This window comes from Panulirus ornatus, chromosome 3, assembly GCF_036320965.1.
Source record: "Panulirus ornatus isolate Po-2019 chromosome 3, ASM3632096v1, whole genome shotgun sequence".
In the NCBI taxonomy this organism is placed as follows: Eukaryota; Metazoa; Arthropoda; class Malacostraca; order Decapoda; family Palinuridae; genus Panulirus; species Panulirus ornatus.
In genome coordinates, this window is record NC_092226.1 from 29,822,952 (window position 1) to 29,839,891 (window position 16,940).

At 42.0% G+C, this 16,940-nt stretch overlaps 1 protein-coding gene across 10 annotated transcripts in view; it reads right to left on the reverse strand.

Moving 5' to 3' along the window:
• Positions 1-16,940, reverse strand: part of LOC139761795 (uncharacterized) — a 256,120-nt gene that overhangs the window by 33,395 nt on the left and 205,785 nt on the right. For all 10 annotated transcript variants that reach the window (XR_011715620.1, XR_011715622.1, XR_011715621.1 and 7 more), the window contains one exon: positions 7,409-7,529. The gene's annotated coding sequence lies outside the window, so the exon portion shown is untranslated. The remainder of the gene's footprint in view (positions 1-7,408; positions 7,530-16,940) is intronic.

Here is a 16,940-nt window from a genome sequence, read left to right on the forward strand (position 1 = left end):
TACAAGCTCTTCACCATTTCCATTTACAACACTGAACATCCCATGTATACCAATTATTCCCTCAACTGCCACATTACTCACCTTTGCATTCAAATCACCCATCACTATGACCCGGTCTCGTGCATCAAAACCACTAACACACTCATTCAGCTGCTCCCAAAACACTTGCCTCTCTTGATCTTTCTTCTCATGCCCAGGTGCATATGCACCAATAATCACCCACCTCTCTCCATCAACTTTCAGTTTTACCCATATTAATCGAGAATTTACTTTCTTACACTCTATCACATACTCCCACAACTCCTGTTTCAGGAGTATTGCTACTCCTTCCCTTGCTCTTGTCCTCTCACTAACCCCTGACTTTACTCCCCAGACATTCCCAAACCACTCTTCCCCTTTACCCTTGAGCTTCGTTTCACTCAGAGCCAAAACATCCAGGTTCCTTTCCTCAAACATACTACCTATCTCTTCTTTTTTCACATCTTGGTTACATCCACACACATTTAGGCACCCCACTCTGAGCCTTCGAGGAGGATGAGCACTCCCCGCGTGACTCCTTCTTCTGTTTCCCATTTTAGAAAGTTAATACAAGGAAAGTTAATACTTACATACATATACTTAAGTATATCTCTCTTTTTAAACCAGGTATTACCAATCACCAGTCCTTTTTCAGAACATAAATCTACAAGCTCTTCACTATTTCCATTTACAACACTGAACACCCCATGTACACCAATTATTCCCTCAACCACCACATTACTCACCTTTGCATTCAAATCACCCATCACTATAACCCGGTCTTGTGCATCAAAATTACTAACACACTCAGTCAGCTGCTCCCAAAACACTTGCCTCTCATGATCTTTCTTCTCATGCCCAGATGCATATGCACCAATAATCACCCTTCTCTCTCCATCCACTTTCAGTTTTACCCATATCAATCTAGAGTTTACTTTCTTACACTCTATCACATACTCCCACAACTCCTGTTTCAGGAGTAGTGCTACTCCTTCCCTTGCTCTTGTCCTCTCACTAACCCCTGACTTTACTCCCAAGACATTCCCAAACCACTCTTCCTCTTTACCCTTGAGCTTCATTTCACTCAGAGCCAAAACATTCAGGTTCCTTTCCTCAAACATACTACCTATCTCTCCTTTTTTCTCATCTTGGTTCCATCCACACACATTTAGACACCCCAATCTGAGCCTTCGAGGAGGATGAACACTTCCAGCGAGACTCCTTCTGTTTCCCCTTTTAGAAAGTTAAAATACAAGGAGGGGAGGGTTTCCAGCCCGCGCTCCCATCCCCTTTAGTTGCCTTCTACGACACATGAGGAATGCGTGGGAAGTATTCTTTCTCCCCTATCCCAATGGATGAAAAAAAAAATATTTACATATTTATTTATTTATTTTGCTTTGTCACTGTCTCCAGCGTTAGCGAGGTAGCGCAAGGAAACAGACGAAAGAATGGCCCAACCCACCCACATACACATGTATATACATACACGTCCACACACGCAAATATACATACCTATACATCTCAATGTACACATATATATACACACACAGACATATACATATATACACATGTACATAATTCGTACTGTCTGCCTTTATTTGTTCCCATCGCCACCTCGCCACACCTGGAATAACAACCCCCTCCCCCCTCATGTGTGCGAGGTAGCGCTAGAAAAAGACACCAAAGGCCCCATTCGTTCACACTCAGTCTCTAGCTGTCATGTAATAATGCACTGAAACCACAGCTCCCTTTCCACATCCAGGCCCCACACAACTTTTCATGGTTTTCCCCAGACGCTTCACATGCCCTGGTTCAATCCACTGACAGCACATTGACCCCGGTATACCACATCGTTCCAATTCACTCTATTCCTTGCACGCCTTTCACCCTCCTACATGTTTAGGCCCCAATCACTCAAAATCTTTTTCACTCCATCTTTCCACCTCCAATTTGGTCTCCCACTTCTCCTTGTTCCCTCCACCTCCGACACATATATCGTCTTGGTCAATCTTTCCTCACTCAATCTCTCAATGTGACCAAACCATTTCAAAACACCCTCTTCTGCTCTCTCAACCACACTCTTTTTATTTCCACACATCCCTCTTACCCTTACATTATTTACTCGATCAAACCACCTCACACCACATATTGTCCTCAAACATCTCATTTCCAGCACATCCACCCTCCTCCGCACAACTCTATCCATAGCCCACGCCTCGCAACCATACAACATTGTTGGAACCACTATTCGTTCAAACATACCCATTTTTGCTTTCCGAGATAATTCTTCAAGGCTCCCAGAATTTTCACCCCCTCCCCCACCCTATGATTCACTTCCGCTTCCATGGTTCCATTCGCTGCCAGATCCACTCCCAGATATCTAAAACACTTTACTTCCTCCAGTTTTTCTCCATTCAAACTTACCTCCAAATTGACTTGATCCTCAACCCTACTGTACCTAATGACCTTGCTCTTATTCACATTTACTCTTAACTTTCTTCTTTCACACACTTTACCAAACTCAGTCACCAGCTTCTGCAGTTTCTTACGTGAATCAGCCACCAGTGCTGTATCATCAGTGAACAACAACTGACTCACTTCCCAAGCTCTCTCATCTACAACAGACTTCATACTTGCCCCTCTTTCCAAAACTCTTGCATTCACCTCTCTAACAACCCCATCCATAAACAAATTAAACAACCATGGAGACATCACACACCCCTGCCGCAAACCTACATTCACTGAGAACCAATCACTTTCCTCTCTTCCTACACCTACACATGCCTTACATCCTCGATAAAAACTTTTCACTGCTTCTAACAACTTGCCTCCACACCATATATTCTTAAAACCTTCCACAGAGCATCTTTATCAACTCTATCATATGCCTTCTCCAGATCCATAAATGCTACATACATATCCATTTGTTTTTCTAAGTATTTCTCACATACATTCTTCAAAGCAAACACCTGATCCACACATCCTCTACCGCTTCTGAAACCACACTGCTCTTCCCCAATCTGATGCTCTGTACATGCCTTCACCCTCTCAATCAATACCCTCCCATATAATTTATCTCTGGGGATAGGGGAGAAAGAATACTTCCCACACATTCCTCACGTGTCGTGCAAGGCGACTAAAGGGGACGGGAGCAGGGGGCTAGAAAGCCTCCCCTCCTTGTATTTTAACTTTCTAAAAGGGGAAACAGAAGAAGGAGTCACGCGAGGAGTGCTCATCCTCATCGAAGGCTCAGATTGGGGGGTCTAAATGTGTGTGGATCTAACCAAGATGAGAAATAAAGGAGAGATAGGTAGTATGTTTGAGGAAAGGAACCTGGATGTTTTGGCTCTGAGTGAAACGAAGCTCAAGGGTAAAGGGGAAGAGTGGTTTGGGAATGTCTTGGGAGTAAAGTCAGGGGTTAGTGAGAGGACAAGAGCAAGGGAGGGAGTAGCACTAATCCTGAAACAGGAGTTGTGGGAGTATGTGATAGAGTGCAAGAAAGTAAATTCTAGATTGATATGGATAAAACTGAAAGTTGATGGAGAGAGATGGGTGATTATTGGTGCATATGCACCTGGGCATGAGAAGAAAGATCATGAGAGGCAAGTGTTTTGGGAGCAGCTGAATGAGTGTGTTAGTGGTTTTGATGCACAAGATTGGGTTATAGTGATGGGTGATTTGAATGCAAAGGTGAGTTATGGGGCAGTTGAGGGAATAATTGGTATACATGGGGTGTTCAGTGTTGTAAATGGAAATGGTGAAGAGCTTGTAGATTTATGTGCTGAAAAAGGACTGGTGGTTGGGAATACCTGATTTAAAAAGCGAGATATACAGAAGTATACGTATGTAAGTAGAAGAGATGGCCAGAAAGCGTTATTGGATTACGTGTTAATTGATAGACGCACGAAAGAGAGACTTTTGGATGTTAATGTGCTGAGAGGTGCAACTAGAGGGATGTCTGATCATTATCTTGTGGAGGTGAAGGTGAAGATTTGTAGGGGTTTTCAGAAAAGAAGAGAGAATGTTGGGGTGAAGAGGGTTGTGAGAGTAAGTGAGCTTGGGAAGGAGACTTGTGTGAGGAAGTACCAGGAGAGACTGAGTACAGAATGGAAAAAGGTGAGAACAAAGGAGGTAAGAGGAGTGGGGGAGGAATGGGATGTATTTAGGGAAGCAGTGATGGCTTGCGCAAAAGATGCTTGTGGCATGAGAAGCGTGGGAGGTGGGTTGATTAGAAAATGTAGTAAGTGGTGGGATGAAGAAGTAAGATTATTAGTGAAAGAGAAGAGAGAGGCATTTGGACGATTTTTGCAGGGAAAAAATGCAACCGAGTGGGAGATGTATAAAAGAAAGTGGCAGGAGGTCAAGAGAAAGGTGCAAGAGGTGAAAAAGAGGGCAAATGAGAGTTGGGGTGAGAGAGTATCATTAAATTTCAGGGAGAATAAAAAGATATTTTGGAAGGAGGTAAATAAAGTGCGTAAGACAAAGGAGCAAATGGGAACTTCAGTGAAGGGCGCTAATGGGGAGGTGATAACAAGTAGTGGTGATGTGAGGAGATGGAGTGAGTATTTTGAAGGTTTGTTGAATGTGTTTGATGATAGAGTGGCAGATATAGGGTGCTTTGGTCGAGGTGGTGTGCAAAGTGAGAGGGTTAGGGAAAATGATTTGGTAAATAGAGAAGAGGTAATAAAAGCTTTATGGAAGATGAAAGCCGGCAAGGCAGCAGGTTTGGATGGTATTGCAGTGGAATTTATCAAAAAAAGGGGGTGACTGTATTGTTGACTGGTTGGTAAGGTTATTTAATGTATGTATGATTCATGGTGAGGTGCCTGAGGATTGGCGGAATGCTTGCATAGTGCCATTGTACAAAGGCAAAGGGGATAAGAGTGAGTGCTCAAATTACAGAGGTATAAGTTTGTTGAGTATTCCTGGTAAATTTACACATATATCTATATATATATATCTCATCATTTATTCATTATACATAATCAGTTTCCCACATCAGCGAGGTAGCACAAAGAAACACACAATGAATGGCTCATCCACTCATATACACTATATGTACATAAATAACCACACAAACACAAATACATACATATACATCTCAACATATACATACACATAAATATATTCATAATTGCTTACCTTCATCCTTTCCTGCCGCTACACTGCCCCACAGGAAAACAGCATCGCCATCCTCTGCTTCAGCATGGTAGCAGCAGGAATAAAGACAAAAAGGTCCCATTTGTTCACATTCAGTCTCTAGTTGTCACGTGAAATGCACTGAAACCACAGCCCCCTATCTACATCCAGGCCTCACAGACCTTTCCATGATTTACCCTCGGTGCTTCACATGCAATGGTTCAGTCCATTCATGGCACATTGACCCTGGTATACCACATCATTCCAATTCACTCTATTCCTTGCACCCCTCTCACCCTCCTGTATGTTCAGGCCCTGATCTCTCAAAATCTTTTTCACTCCATCCTTCCACCTCCAATTTGGTCTCCCACTTCTCTTTGTTCCCTCCACCTCTGACATATATATCCTCTTTGTCAATCATTCCTCACTCATTCTCTCCATATGTCCAAACCATTTCAACACACCCTATTCTACTCTCTCAAACATACTCTTTTTACTACCACACATCTCTCTTACCCTTTCATTACTTACTCGATCAAACCACCTCACACCACATATTGTCCTCAAACATCTCATTTTCAACACATCCACTCTCCTTCGAACAACACTATCTATAGCCCATGCCTCAACCATATAACATTGGTGGAACTACTATTCCATCAAACATACCCATTTTGGTCTCTGAGATAACATTATCTTCCACACATTCTTCATCACTCCCAGAATCTTTGCTCCCTCCCCCACCTTGTGACTCACTTCTGCTTCCATGGTTCCATCCACTGCTAAGAAAAATTGGAGGAAGTGAAATGTTGTAGATATCTGGGAGCGGACTTAGCAGTGAATGGAACCATGGATAAGGAAGCAAGTTACAGGGTGGGGGATGAGGGAAGGTTTTGGGAATGCTGAAGAATGTGTGGAAGGAGAGAACATCATCTGAAAGCAAAAATGGGTATGTTTGAAGGAATAGTAGTCTCAACAATATTATATGGTTGCAAAGCATGGGGTATAGATAGGGTTGTACGGAGGAGGGTGGATGTGTTGAAAATGAAATATCTGAAGACAATATGTGGTGTGAAGCGGTTTGATGAAGTAAGAAATGAAAGAGTAAGAGAGAGGTGTGGAAATAAAAAGTGTGTGGTTGAGAGAAGAGAAGAGCATGTGTTGAAAGGGTTTGGACATATGGAAAGAATGACTGAGGAAAGATTGACAAAGAGGATATATGCTTCAGAAGTAGAGGGAACAAGGAGAAGCAGGAGACCAAAAAGGAGGTAGAAGGATGGAGTGAAAATCATTTTGAGCAACTGGAGCCTGAACATACAGGAGGGTGAGAGGCATGCAAGAAATAGAGTGAATTGGAACTATATGGTATAAAGGGGGTCACCATTCTGTCAATGGACTAAACTACGGCATGTGAAATGTCTGGGGTAAACCATGGAAAGGTCTGTTGGGCCTGGATGTGGATAGGGAGCTGTGGTTTCGATGCATTACATATGAAAGCTAGAGACTATGTGAACGAATGTGGCATTTTTTTGTCTGTTTTTCTGGCGCTGCCACTCTGAAGCATGGGGTAGCGATTCTCTTTCCATGGTTTGATACAGATGTCATTAAAAGTGAAGACCACAAATAATTGTTCATAAAACCCACGAATCCCAAGATATATACAGCAACCATTGAGACCGAAATATGGACAGTGATGCCATCACTGCATGGAGGTTGCCAATTAGCAGGAGGACCAGCACAGCCTGAACTGTAGGCTGTAGCCACTAAGCAATATCTAGCAGTATGTGTGAGGCATGTAGCTCACTGGATGGGAGGGGGTTGGATGTTTCTAAACCCTATAGATTTTTGGAATTTTTTCAAAGCTCACACAAACAATGATTCCAGAGGCGAATGTTCTTGAAATATACAATGTTAGTGGAAGGACTTCAGTTACTGACAGTTCAAAAACAAAGTAATAAGCTTGACAGCCTCCTTATCAATTGCACAGGAGCCTCCTACTGTTCAAACTATCAAAAACCATTAGTATTTCAGTACAATACTAATTAGTCATCTAACAACTATAACTTGTATGGTCATTAGTAATATTTAGCCATATAACTACCATTACTTGTATGGACATTTCCTGCAAGGCTCTTACTGAAAATGATGATGCTGCCTAAGAATAAATCATAACATCTAAAAGACAAATATATCCATTTGTATCATAATCACTACATTTCTGAGGGAATTATGGTATCAAAATAGAACTTACTCTAATGTCTTTTCTGCAGTTGCTGACCGAAATATTTCTTCCTGATCAAGGGAAATTGCACAGAAAACATCCCTCTGACCCACGTTTCCATGATTACGGAGTGCAAGATTTTTGGCTTCACCTGAAAATAAAATGAAATCACTTAACATAACAGATATCCTTCAAAGAAATTCTTGCATATACTTTTCCTGGTATACTTAAGAGATTTATTCCTCTATAATTGCTATATACATCCCTAGCACCTTTCCCTATGAATAAAGGAACAATAACAGCTTTCATCCAATCCTCAGGCATAACCTGTTTCCATGCTAGAGCACATATCAGATGCATCCATTCTATCACATTTTTTCCTCCATCCTTCAGCATTTCAGCTGTAATCCCATCCACTCCAAGAGCCCTTCCTATCTTCAGCATCATCATTGCCCTCCTTACTTCCCTTTATGCTATAAACCCTTGCCCTTGTATCTTTTTTCTTCCATCCTCCATACCCATACTTATAACAACAGCTGCCTCCCACTCTCCTACATTCATCAGTTCTTCAACATACTCTTTCTATCTTCCTTTCACTTCCTCCTTTTGATTCAGCAGCTCCCCTTTGTTACTTCTCATTAACATTTCCACTCTTACATTTACCTCTTGCCTTTTTCATCTTCTTCTGGTAAAGTTTCTTACCATCCAAAAACTTTTCACTCAACTTTCTTCCAAAATCTTCATCTACTTTCTTTGCTCACCTCTATCAGCTTCTTACCATTCTGCTTACATAATTCATATTCTTCTCTCCTCCTCCGCTGAACTTCCACAGGTACAATTCTATTGAGCTATCTAGCATATGCATTTTTCTTCTCTTCCACAGCATTTCCAATCTCTTCCATCCACAATGCACTGCCCTTTTTATTCCTATATCTCAGGACATTGTATCCAACTATCAATTCTACAAACTTTAATGGTATTTCTCTAAACATTTTAAACACCTCATTCACATACGACTAAACTGAAACATTCACTGAACTTCCATTAAGCTTTCAGTTGCCTTCCTTTCAGATGCCTCCCTGCATTTTTTCTGATTCATCTCGCTTGCCAACACTTTTACCTTTCAGTTCTTCCTTCCTCAATATCTCCACTTCTCCCAAATCTTCATCCCCACAAGGAACTTGAAATGGTCAGAAAGCCTTGCATACAATGAAGGCTGCTGGAGTGGATGGCACTGCAGCTGAATTTAAAGGGAAATGGGACGACTGTGTTGACTGAATGGTAAGGATTTTCAATGAATGTATAAATAATGGTGAGGCACTTGTGAATTGGCAGAATGCAAGTATAGTGCCCCTGTGTAGAGTCAAGGGGGGATAAAGGTGAGTGTTCAAAGTACAGAGGTACAAGTCCATTGAGTATAACTGTTAAGTTGTATGGGAGGGTACTGACAGAGTGAAAGCATGTACAGAGCATCAGACTGGTGAGGAGCTTTGAGGTTTTCAGAAGTGGTAGAGGACGTATGGATCAGGTGTTTGTCTTAAAGAATGTATGTGAAAAATACCTAGAGAAACAGATGGATAAGTATATGGCATTCATTAATCTGAAGCAAGCATATGATAGGATTGATATAGTAGTCCCAATAATGCGGTATGGATGAAAGGCACAGGCTATAGATGAGGACATGTAGAGGAGGGTGGATGTGCTGGAAATGAAATGTTTGAAAACAATATGTAGTGCGAGGTGGTTTGACCAAAAAAAGTAAAAAAAGGATACAGAAGAAAGTTCATCAGAGGCAAGTAGTTTGGGAGCAGCTAAGTGAGTGTGTTGGCAGTATTGATATAGGAGACCGGGTATTAGTGATGGGCAACTAAAATGCAAAGGTGAGTAATGTGGCAATCGAGAGTATAACTGGGGGGCATATCTTGTGGAGCTGTGTCCTGAAAAAGGACCAGTGATTGGGAATAAAAAAAGGGACATACACAATGAACATATGTGAGTAGGAAAGATGGTCAGGGGCATTACTGGATTACATATCAAGTGACGGGAGTGTATAAGAGAGACTCTTGGATGTGAATAAGCTGAGAGGGGAAGCTGGTGGGATGCTTGTTCACTTCCTTGTGGAGACAATGGTGAAGACTTGTAGAGGTTTTCAGAAAAGAGTGAACATATCGTAAGAGGAGAGAGGTGAGAACAAGAGAACTTGGAAAAGAGACTTGTGTGAGTAATACCAGGAGAGATTGAGTGTATAATCGGTGAGAGTAAATGAAGCTAGTGGAATGGGTGAGGAATGGGAGGTATTGGGAAGCAGTGCTGGCATGTGCAAGAGATACATGTGGAATGTGAAAAGTGGGAGAGGGAAAATTACAAAGGATAGTAAGTGGTGGAATGAGGAAGTTGCTGGTGAAAAAAAAACAAGAAAAAAAAAACAGGCATTTGGATGGTACTTACAAGGAAGGAGTGCACATGAGCACATGAGAAACTGGCAGGAGGTAAAGAGGAAGGCGCAGGGGTTGAAAAAGAGGACAAACGAGACTTGGGAAGGTATGGTAATTCTTCTTAGGTATATAGTAATACACCTCATGGCTCCTGTAACATTTTGAAGTGTGGAGAAAGTACAAGGTCTTAGTATCTATTCACAAGTCAAGGATAAGGAGAAAAATTATTGACCAATGAGAGATAGGTGCAGCAAGCAGCTAATCCCTCGTTTGACAAATGAAAGCTCACTGCCTCAGGTCATCAGGGAATGACACTACATAACGTCATCTTGCTGGTAAAGGGCAACAGTTGAGAGCTGGGTTGATGTGGAGTTTGTCAGTCCAGAGGTTCATAATTGGGATTTCTCCTTGATGCAAAGAGCTCCAAATATCTGAAGGTGTCTGGGGTCGAGTGAAAAACTGAATATAGAAGTCCCTTTTCCCACAAACTCTTCAGAGGGTGGTGTTGTGGCAGGAGCTCTCTTGAGAAGGTGGTGGTGTGGCAGAATCTCAGGAGTATTTTTCGGCTTCTATATTGAAGATGACACAAAAAACATAAGGGTAATATGGTGATCATGGCTATATCTGATGAATGGGGTACACAATCCTTGTTTGGGCATTGGACATGACTCCTCTGGAAAGTTGCTGGGTTGTTTTTCAGCATAAAATGTGGTTTTCTTGTATTTCTTGCTATGTTTTCAAAAATAATGTTAATGGTGGTGTCTATACAATAGACATTGTAATATGGAAGTTCGATATATCACGTATCTACAAGTATGCACTCTGTTATGGATGAGAGGGCATGGGAAGCGAGTCAGTTGTTATTTGCTGATGATACAGCACTTGTGGCAAATTTAGGTGAGAAACTACAGAAGTTGGTGGCTGAGTTTTGTAAAGTATGTGAAAGAAGAAAGCTGAGAGTAAATGTGAATAAGAGCAAGGTTATTAGGTTCAGTAGGGTTGAGGGACAAGTCAACCGGGAGGTAAGTTTGAATGAAGAAAAACTAGAGGAAGTGGAGTGTTTTAGATATCCGAGAGTGGATTTAACAGCGAATGGAACCATGGAAGTGGAAGCAAGTTACAGGATGGGGGAGAGGGCGAAGGTTCTGGGAACGTTGAAGAATGTGTGGAAGGCGAGAACGTTATCTCAGAAAGCAAAAATGGGTATGTTTGAAGGAATAGTGGTTCCAACAATGTTATATGGTTGTGAGGCATGGGCTGAAGATAGGGTTGCACAGCAGAGGATGGATGTTTTGGAAATGAGATGTTTGATGACAATATGTGGTTTGAAGTGGTATGATCAAGTAGGCAATGAAAGGGTAAGAGAGCTGTATGGTAATAAAAAGTGTGTGGTTGAGAAAGCAGAAGAGGGTGTATTGAAATGGTTTAGTAACATGGAGAGAATGAGCAAGGAAAGATTAACAAAGAGGATATATGTCTCAAGAGGTGGAGGGAACAAAGAGAAGTGAGAGACCAAATTGGAGGTGGAAAGAACAAGTGAAAAAAATTTTGAGCAATCAGGGCCTGAACATACAAGAGAGTGAAAGGCATGCATGAAATAGAGTGAAATGGAACGATGTGGTATAAGGGGGTCAACATGCGGTCAATGGATTAAACCAGGGCATGTGAAGCATCTGGGGTAAACCATGGAAAGTTTTGTGGGGCCTGGATGTGGAAAGGGAGCTGTAGTTTCAGTGCATTATACATGACAGCTAGAGACTAAGTGTGAACGAATGTGTCCTTTGTTGTCTTTTCGTAGCACTACCTCGCAAACGTGCGGGGGAAGGAGGTTATCATTTCATGTGTGGCAGGGTGGTGACGGGAATGAATAAAGGCAGCAAGTGCAAATCATGTACATGTTTATATGCATATGTCTGTGTATGTATATGTATGTATACATTTAAATGTATAGGTATGTATATGTGTGTGCGGATGCGTATGTATATACATGTGTATGTGGGTGGGTTGGGCCATTCTTTCATCTGTTTCCTTGCGCTACCTCGCTAACGCAGGAGACACCAACAAAGTATAATAGATAAAGAAATATATATATATATATATATATATATATATATATATATATATATATATATATATATATATATATATTACTCACCTTTGCATTCAAATCACCCATCACTATAACCCGGTCTCGTGCATCAAAACCACTAACACACTCATTCAGCTGCTCCCAAAACACTTGCCTCTCATGATCTTTCTTCTCATGCCCGGGTGCAGTTGAGGGAATAATTGGTATACATGGGGTGTTCAGTGTTGTAAATGGAAATGGTGAAGAGCTTGTAGATTTATGTGCTGAAAAAGGACTGATGATTGGGAATACCTGGTTTAAAAAGCGAGATATACATAAGTATACTTATGTAAGTAGGAGAGATGGCCAGAGAGCGTTATTGGATTATGTGTTAATTGACAGGCGTGCGAAAGAGAGACTTTTGGATGTTAATGTGCTGAGAGGTGCAACTGGAGGGATGTCTGATCATTATCTTGTGGAGGCTAAGGTGAAGATTTGTATGGGTTTTCAGAAAAGAAGAGTGAATGTTGGGGTGAAGAGGGTGGTGAGAGTAAGTGAGCTTGAGAAGGAGACCTGTGTGAGGAAGTACCAGGAGAGACTGAGTACAGAATGGAAAAAGGTGAGAACAATGGAAGTAAGGGGAGTGGGGGAGGAATGGGATGTATTTAGGGAAGCAGTGATGGATTGCGCAAAAGATGCTTGTGGCATGAGAAGAGTGGGAGGTGGGTTGATTAGAAAGGGTAGTGAGTGGTGGGATGAAGAAGTAAGAGTATTAGTGAAAGAGAAGAGAGAGGCATTTGGACGATTTTTGCAGGGAAAAAATGCAATTGAGTGGGAGAAGTATAAAAGAAAGAGACAGGAGGTCAAGAGAAAGGTGCAAGAGGTGAAAAAAAGGGCAAATGAGAGTTGGGGTGAGAGAGTATCATTGGGTTTTAGGGAGAATAAAAAGATGTTCTGGAAGGAGGTAAATAAAGTGCGTAAGACAAGGGAGCAAATGGGAACTTCAGTGAAGGGCACAAATGGGGAGGTGATAACAAGTAGTGGTGATGTGAGAGGGAGATGGAGTGAGTATTTTGAAGGTTTGTTGAATGTGTTTGATGATAGAGTGGCAGATATAGTTTTGGTCGAGGTGGTGTGCAAAGTGAGAGGGTTAGGGAAAATGATTTGGTAAACAGAGAAGAGGTAGTGAAAGCTTTGCGGAAGATGAAAGCCGGCAAGGCAGCAGGCTTGGATGGTATTGCAGTGGAATTTATTAAAAAAGGGGGTGACTGTATTGTTGACTGGTTGGTAAGATTATTTAAGTTATGTATGACCCATGGTGAGGTGCCTGAGGATTGGCGGAATGCGTGCATAGTGCCATTGTACAAAGGCAAAGGGGATAAGAGTGAGTGCTCAAATTACAGAGGTATAAGTTTGTTGAGTATTCCTGGTAAATTATATGGGAGGGTATTGATTGAGAGGGTGAAGGCATGTACAGAGCATCAGATTGGGGAAGAGCAGTGTGGTTTCAGAAGTGGTAGAGGATGTGTGGATCAGGTGTTTGCTTTGAAGAATGTATGTGAGAAATACTTAGAAAAGCAAATGGATTTGTATGTAGCATTTATGGATCTGGAGAAGGCATATGATAGAGTTGATAGAGATGCTCTGTGGAAGGTATTAAGAATATATGGTGTGGGAGGAAAGTTGTTAAAAGCAGTGAAAAGTTTTTATCGAGGATGTAAGGCATGTGTACGTGTAGGAAGAGAGGAAAGTGATTGGTTCTCAGTGAATGTAGGTTTGCGGCAGGGGTGTGTGATGTCTCCATGGTTGTTTAATTTGTTTATGGATGGGGTTGTTAGGGAGGTAAATGCAAGAGTTTTGGAAAGAGGGGCAAGTATGAAGTCTGTTGGAGATGAGAGAGCTTGGGAAGTGAGTCAGTTGTTGTTCGCTGATGATACAGCGCTGGTGGCTGATTCATGTGAGAAACTGCAGAAGCTGGTGACTGATTTTGGTAAAGTGTGTGGAAGAAGAAAGTTAAGAGTAAATGTGAATAAGAGCAAGGTTATTAGGTACAGTAGGGTTGAGGGTCAAGTCAATTGGGAGGTGAGTTTGAATGGAGAAAAACTGGAGGAAGTGAAGTGTTTTAGATATCTGGGAGTGGATCTGGCAGCGGATGGAACCATGGAAGCGGAAGTGGATCATAGAGTGGGGGAGGGGGCGAAAATTCTGGGGGCCTAGAAGAATGTGTGGAAGTCGAGAACATTATCTCGGAAAGCAAAAATGGGTATGTTTGAAGGAATAGTGGCTCCAACAATGTTGTATGGTTGCGAGGCGTGGGCTATGGATAGAGTTGTGCGCAGGAGGATGGATGTGCTGGAAATGAGATGTTTGAGGACAATGTGTGGTGTGAGGTGGTTTGATCGAGTGAGTAACGTAAGGGTAAGAGAGATGTGTGGAAATAAAAAGAGCGTGGTTGAGAGAGCAGAAGAGGGTGTTTTGAAGTGGTTTGGGCACATGGAGAGAATGAGTGAGGAAAGATTGACCAAGAGGATATATGTGTCGGAGGTGGAGGGAACGAGGAGAAGAGGGAGACCAAATTGGAGGTGGAAAGATGGAGTGAAAAAGATTTTGTGTGATCGGGGCCTGAACATGCAAGAGGGTGAAAGGAGGGCAAGGAATAGAGTGAATTGGAGCGATGTGGTATACCGGGGTTGACGTGCTGTCAGTGGATTGAATCAAGGCATGTGAAGCGTCTGGGGTAAACCATGGAAAGCTGTGTAGGTATGTATATTTGCGTGTGTGGACGTATGTATATACATGTGTATGGGGGGGGTTGGGCCATTTCTTTCGTCTGTTTCCTTGCGCTACCTCGCAAACGTGGGAGACAGCGACAAAGTATAATAAAAAAAAAAAATATATATATATATATATATATATATATATATATATATATATATATATATATATATATATATACATATATATATATATTATCCCTGGGGATAGGGGAGAAAGAATACTTCCCACGTATTCCCTGCGTGTCGTAGAAGGCGACTAAAAGGGGAGGGAGCGGGTGGCTGGAAATCCTCCCCTCTCGTTTTTTTTTTTTTAATTTTCCAAAAGAAGGAACACAGAAGGGGGCCAGGTGAGGATTTTCCCTCTAAGGCCCAGTCCTCTGTTCTTAACGCTACCTCGCAAATGCGGGAAATGGCGAATCGTATGAAAAATATATATATATATATATATATATATATATATATATATATATATATATATATATATATTTTTGCTTTGTCGCTGTCTCCCGCGTTTGCGAGGTAGCGCAAGGAAACAGACGAAAGAAATGGCCCAACCCACCCCCATACACATGTATGTCCATACGTCCACACACGCAAATATACATACCTACACAGCTTCCCATGGTTTACCCAAGACGCTTCACATGCCCTGATTCAATCCACTGACAGCACGTCAACCCTGGTATACCACATCGATCCAATTCACTCTATTCCTTGCCCTCCTTTCACCCTCCTACATGTTCAGGCCCCGATCACATAAAATCTTTTTCACTCCATCTTTCCACCTCCAATTTGGTCTCCCACTTCTCCTCGTTCCCTCCACCTCCGACACAGATATCCTCTTGGTCAATCTTTCCTCACTCATTCTCTCCATGTGCCCAAACCATTTCAAAACACCCTCTTCTGCTCTCTCAACAACGCTCTTTTTATTTCCACACATATCTCTTACACTTACGTTACTTACTCGATCAAACCACCTCACACCACACATTGTCCTCAAACATCTCATTTCCAGCACATCCATCCTCCTGCGCACAACTCTATCCAAAGCCCATGCCTCGCAACCATACAACATTGTTGGAACCACTATTCCTTCAAACATACCCATTTTTGCTTTCCGAGATAATGTTCTCGACTTCCACACATTCTTCAAGGCTCCCAGGATTTTTGACCCCTCCCCCACCCTATGATCCACTTCCGCTTCCATGGTTCCATCCGCTGCCAGATCCACTCCCAGATATCTAAAACACTTTACTTCCTCCAGTTTTGCTCCATTCAAACTTACCTCCCAATTGACTTGACCCTCAACCCTACTGTACCTAATAACCTTGCTCTTATTCACATTTACTCTTAACTTTCTTCTTTCACACACTTTACCAAACTCAGTCACCAGCTTCTGCAGTTTCTCACATGAATCAGCCACCAGCGCTGTATCATCAGCGAACAACAACTGACTCACTTTCCAAGCTCTCATCCCCAACAGACTTCATACTTGCCACTCTTTCCAAAACTCTTGCATTCACCTCCCTAACAACCCCATCCATAAACAAATTAAACAACCATGGAGACATCACACACCCCTGCAGCAAACCTACATTCACTAAGCCAATTACTCTCCTCTCTTCCTACACGTACACATGCCTTACATCCTCGATAAAAACTTTTCACTGCTTCTAACAACTTGCCTCCAACACCATATATTCTTAATACCTTCCACAGACTATCTCTATCAACTCTATCATATGCCTTCTCCAGATCCATAAATGCTACATACAAATCCATTTGCTTTTCTAAGTATTTCTCACATACATTCTTCAAAGCAAACACCTGATCCACACATCCTCTACCACTTCTGAAACCACACTGCTCTTCCCCAATCTGATGCTCTGTACATGCCTTCACCCTCTCAATCAATACCCTCCCATATAATTTACCAGGAATACTCAACAAACTTATACCTCTGTAATTTGAGCACTCACTCTTATCCCCTTTGCCTTTGTACAATGGCACTATGCACGCATTCCGCCAATCCTCAGGCACCTCACCATGAGTCATACATACATTAAATAACCTTACCAACCAGTCAATAATACAGTCACCCCCTTTTTTAATCAATTCCACTGCAATACCATACAAACCTGCTGCCTTGCCGACTTTCATCTTCCGCAAAGCTTTTACTACCTCTTCTCTGTTTACCAAATCATTTTCACTAACCCTCTCACTTTGCACACCACCTCGACCACTCTATCATCAAACACATTCAACAAACCTTCAAAATACTC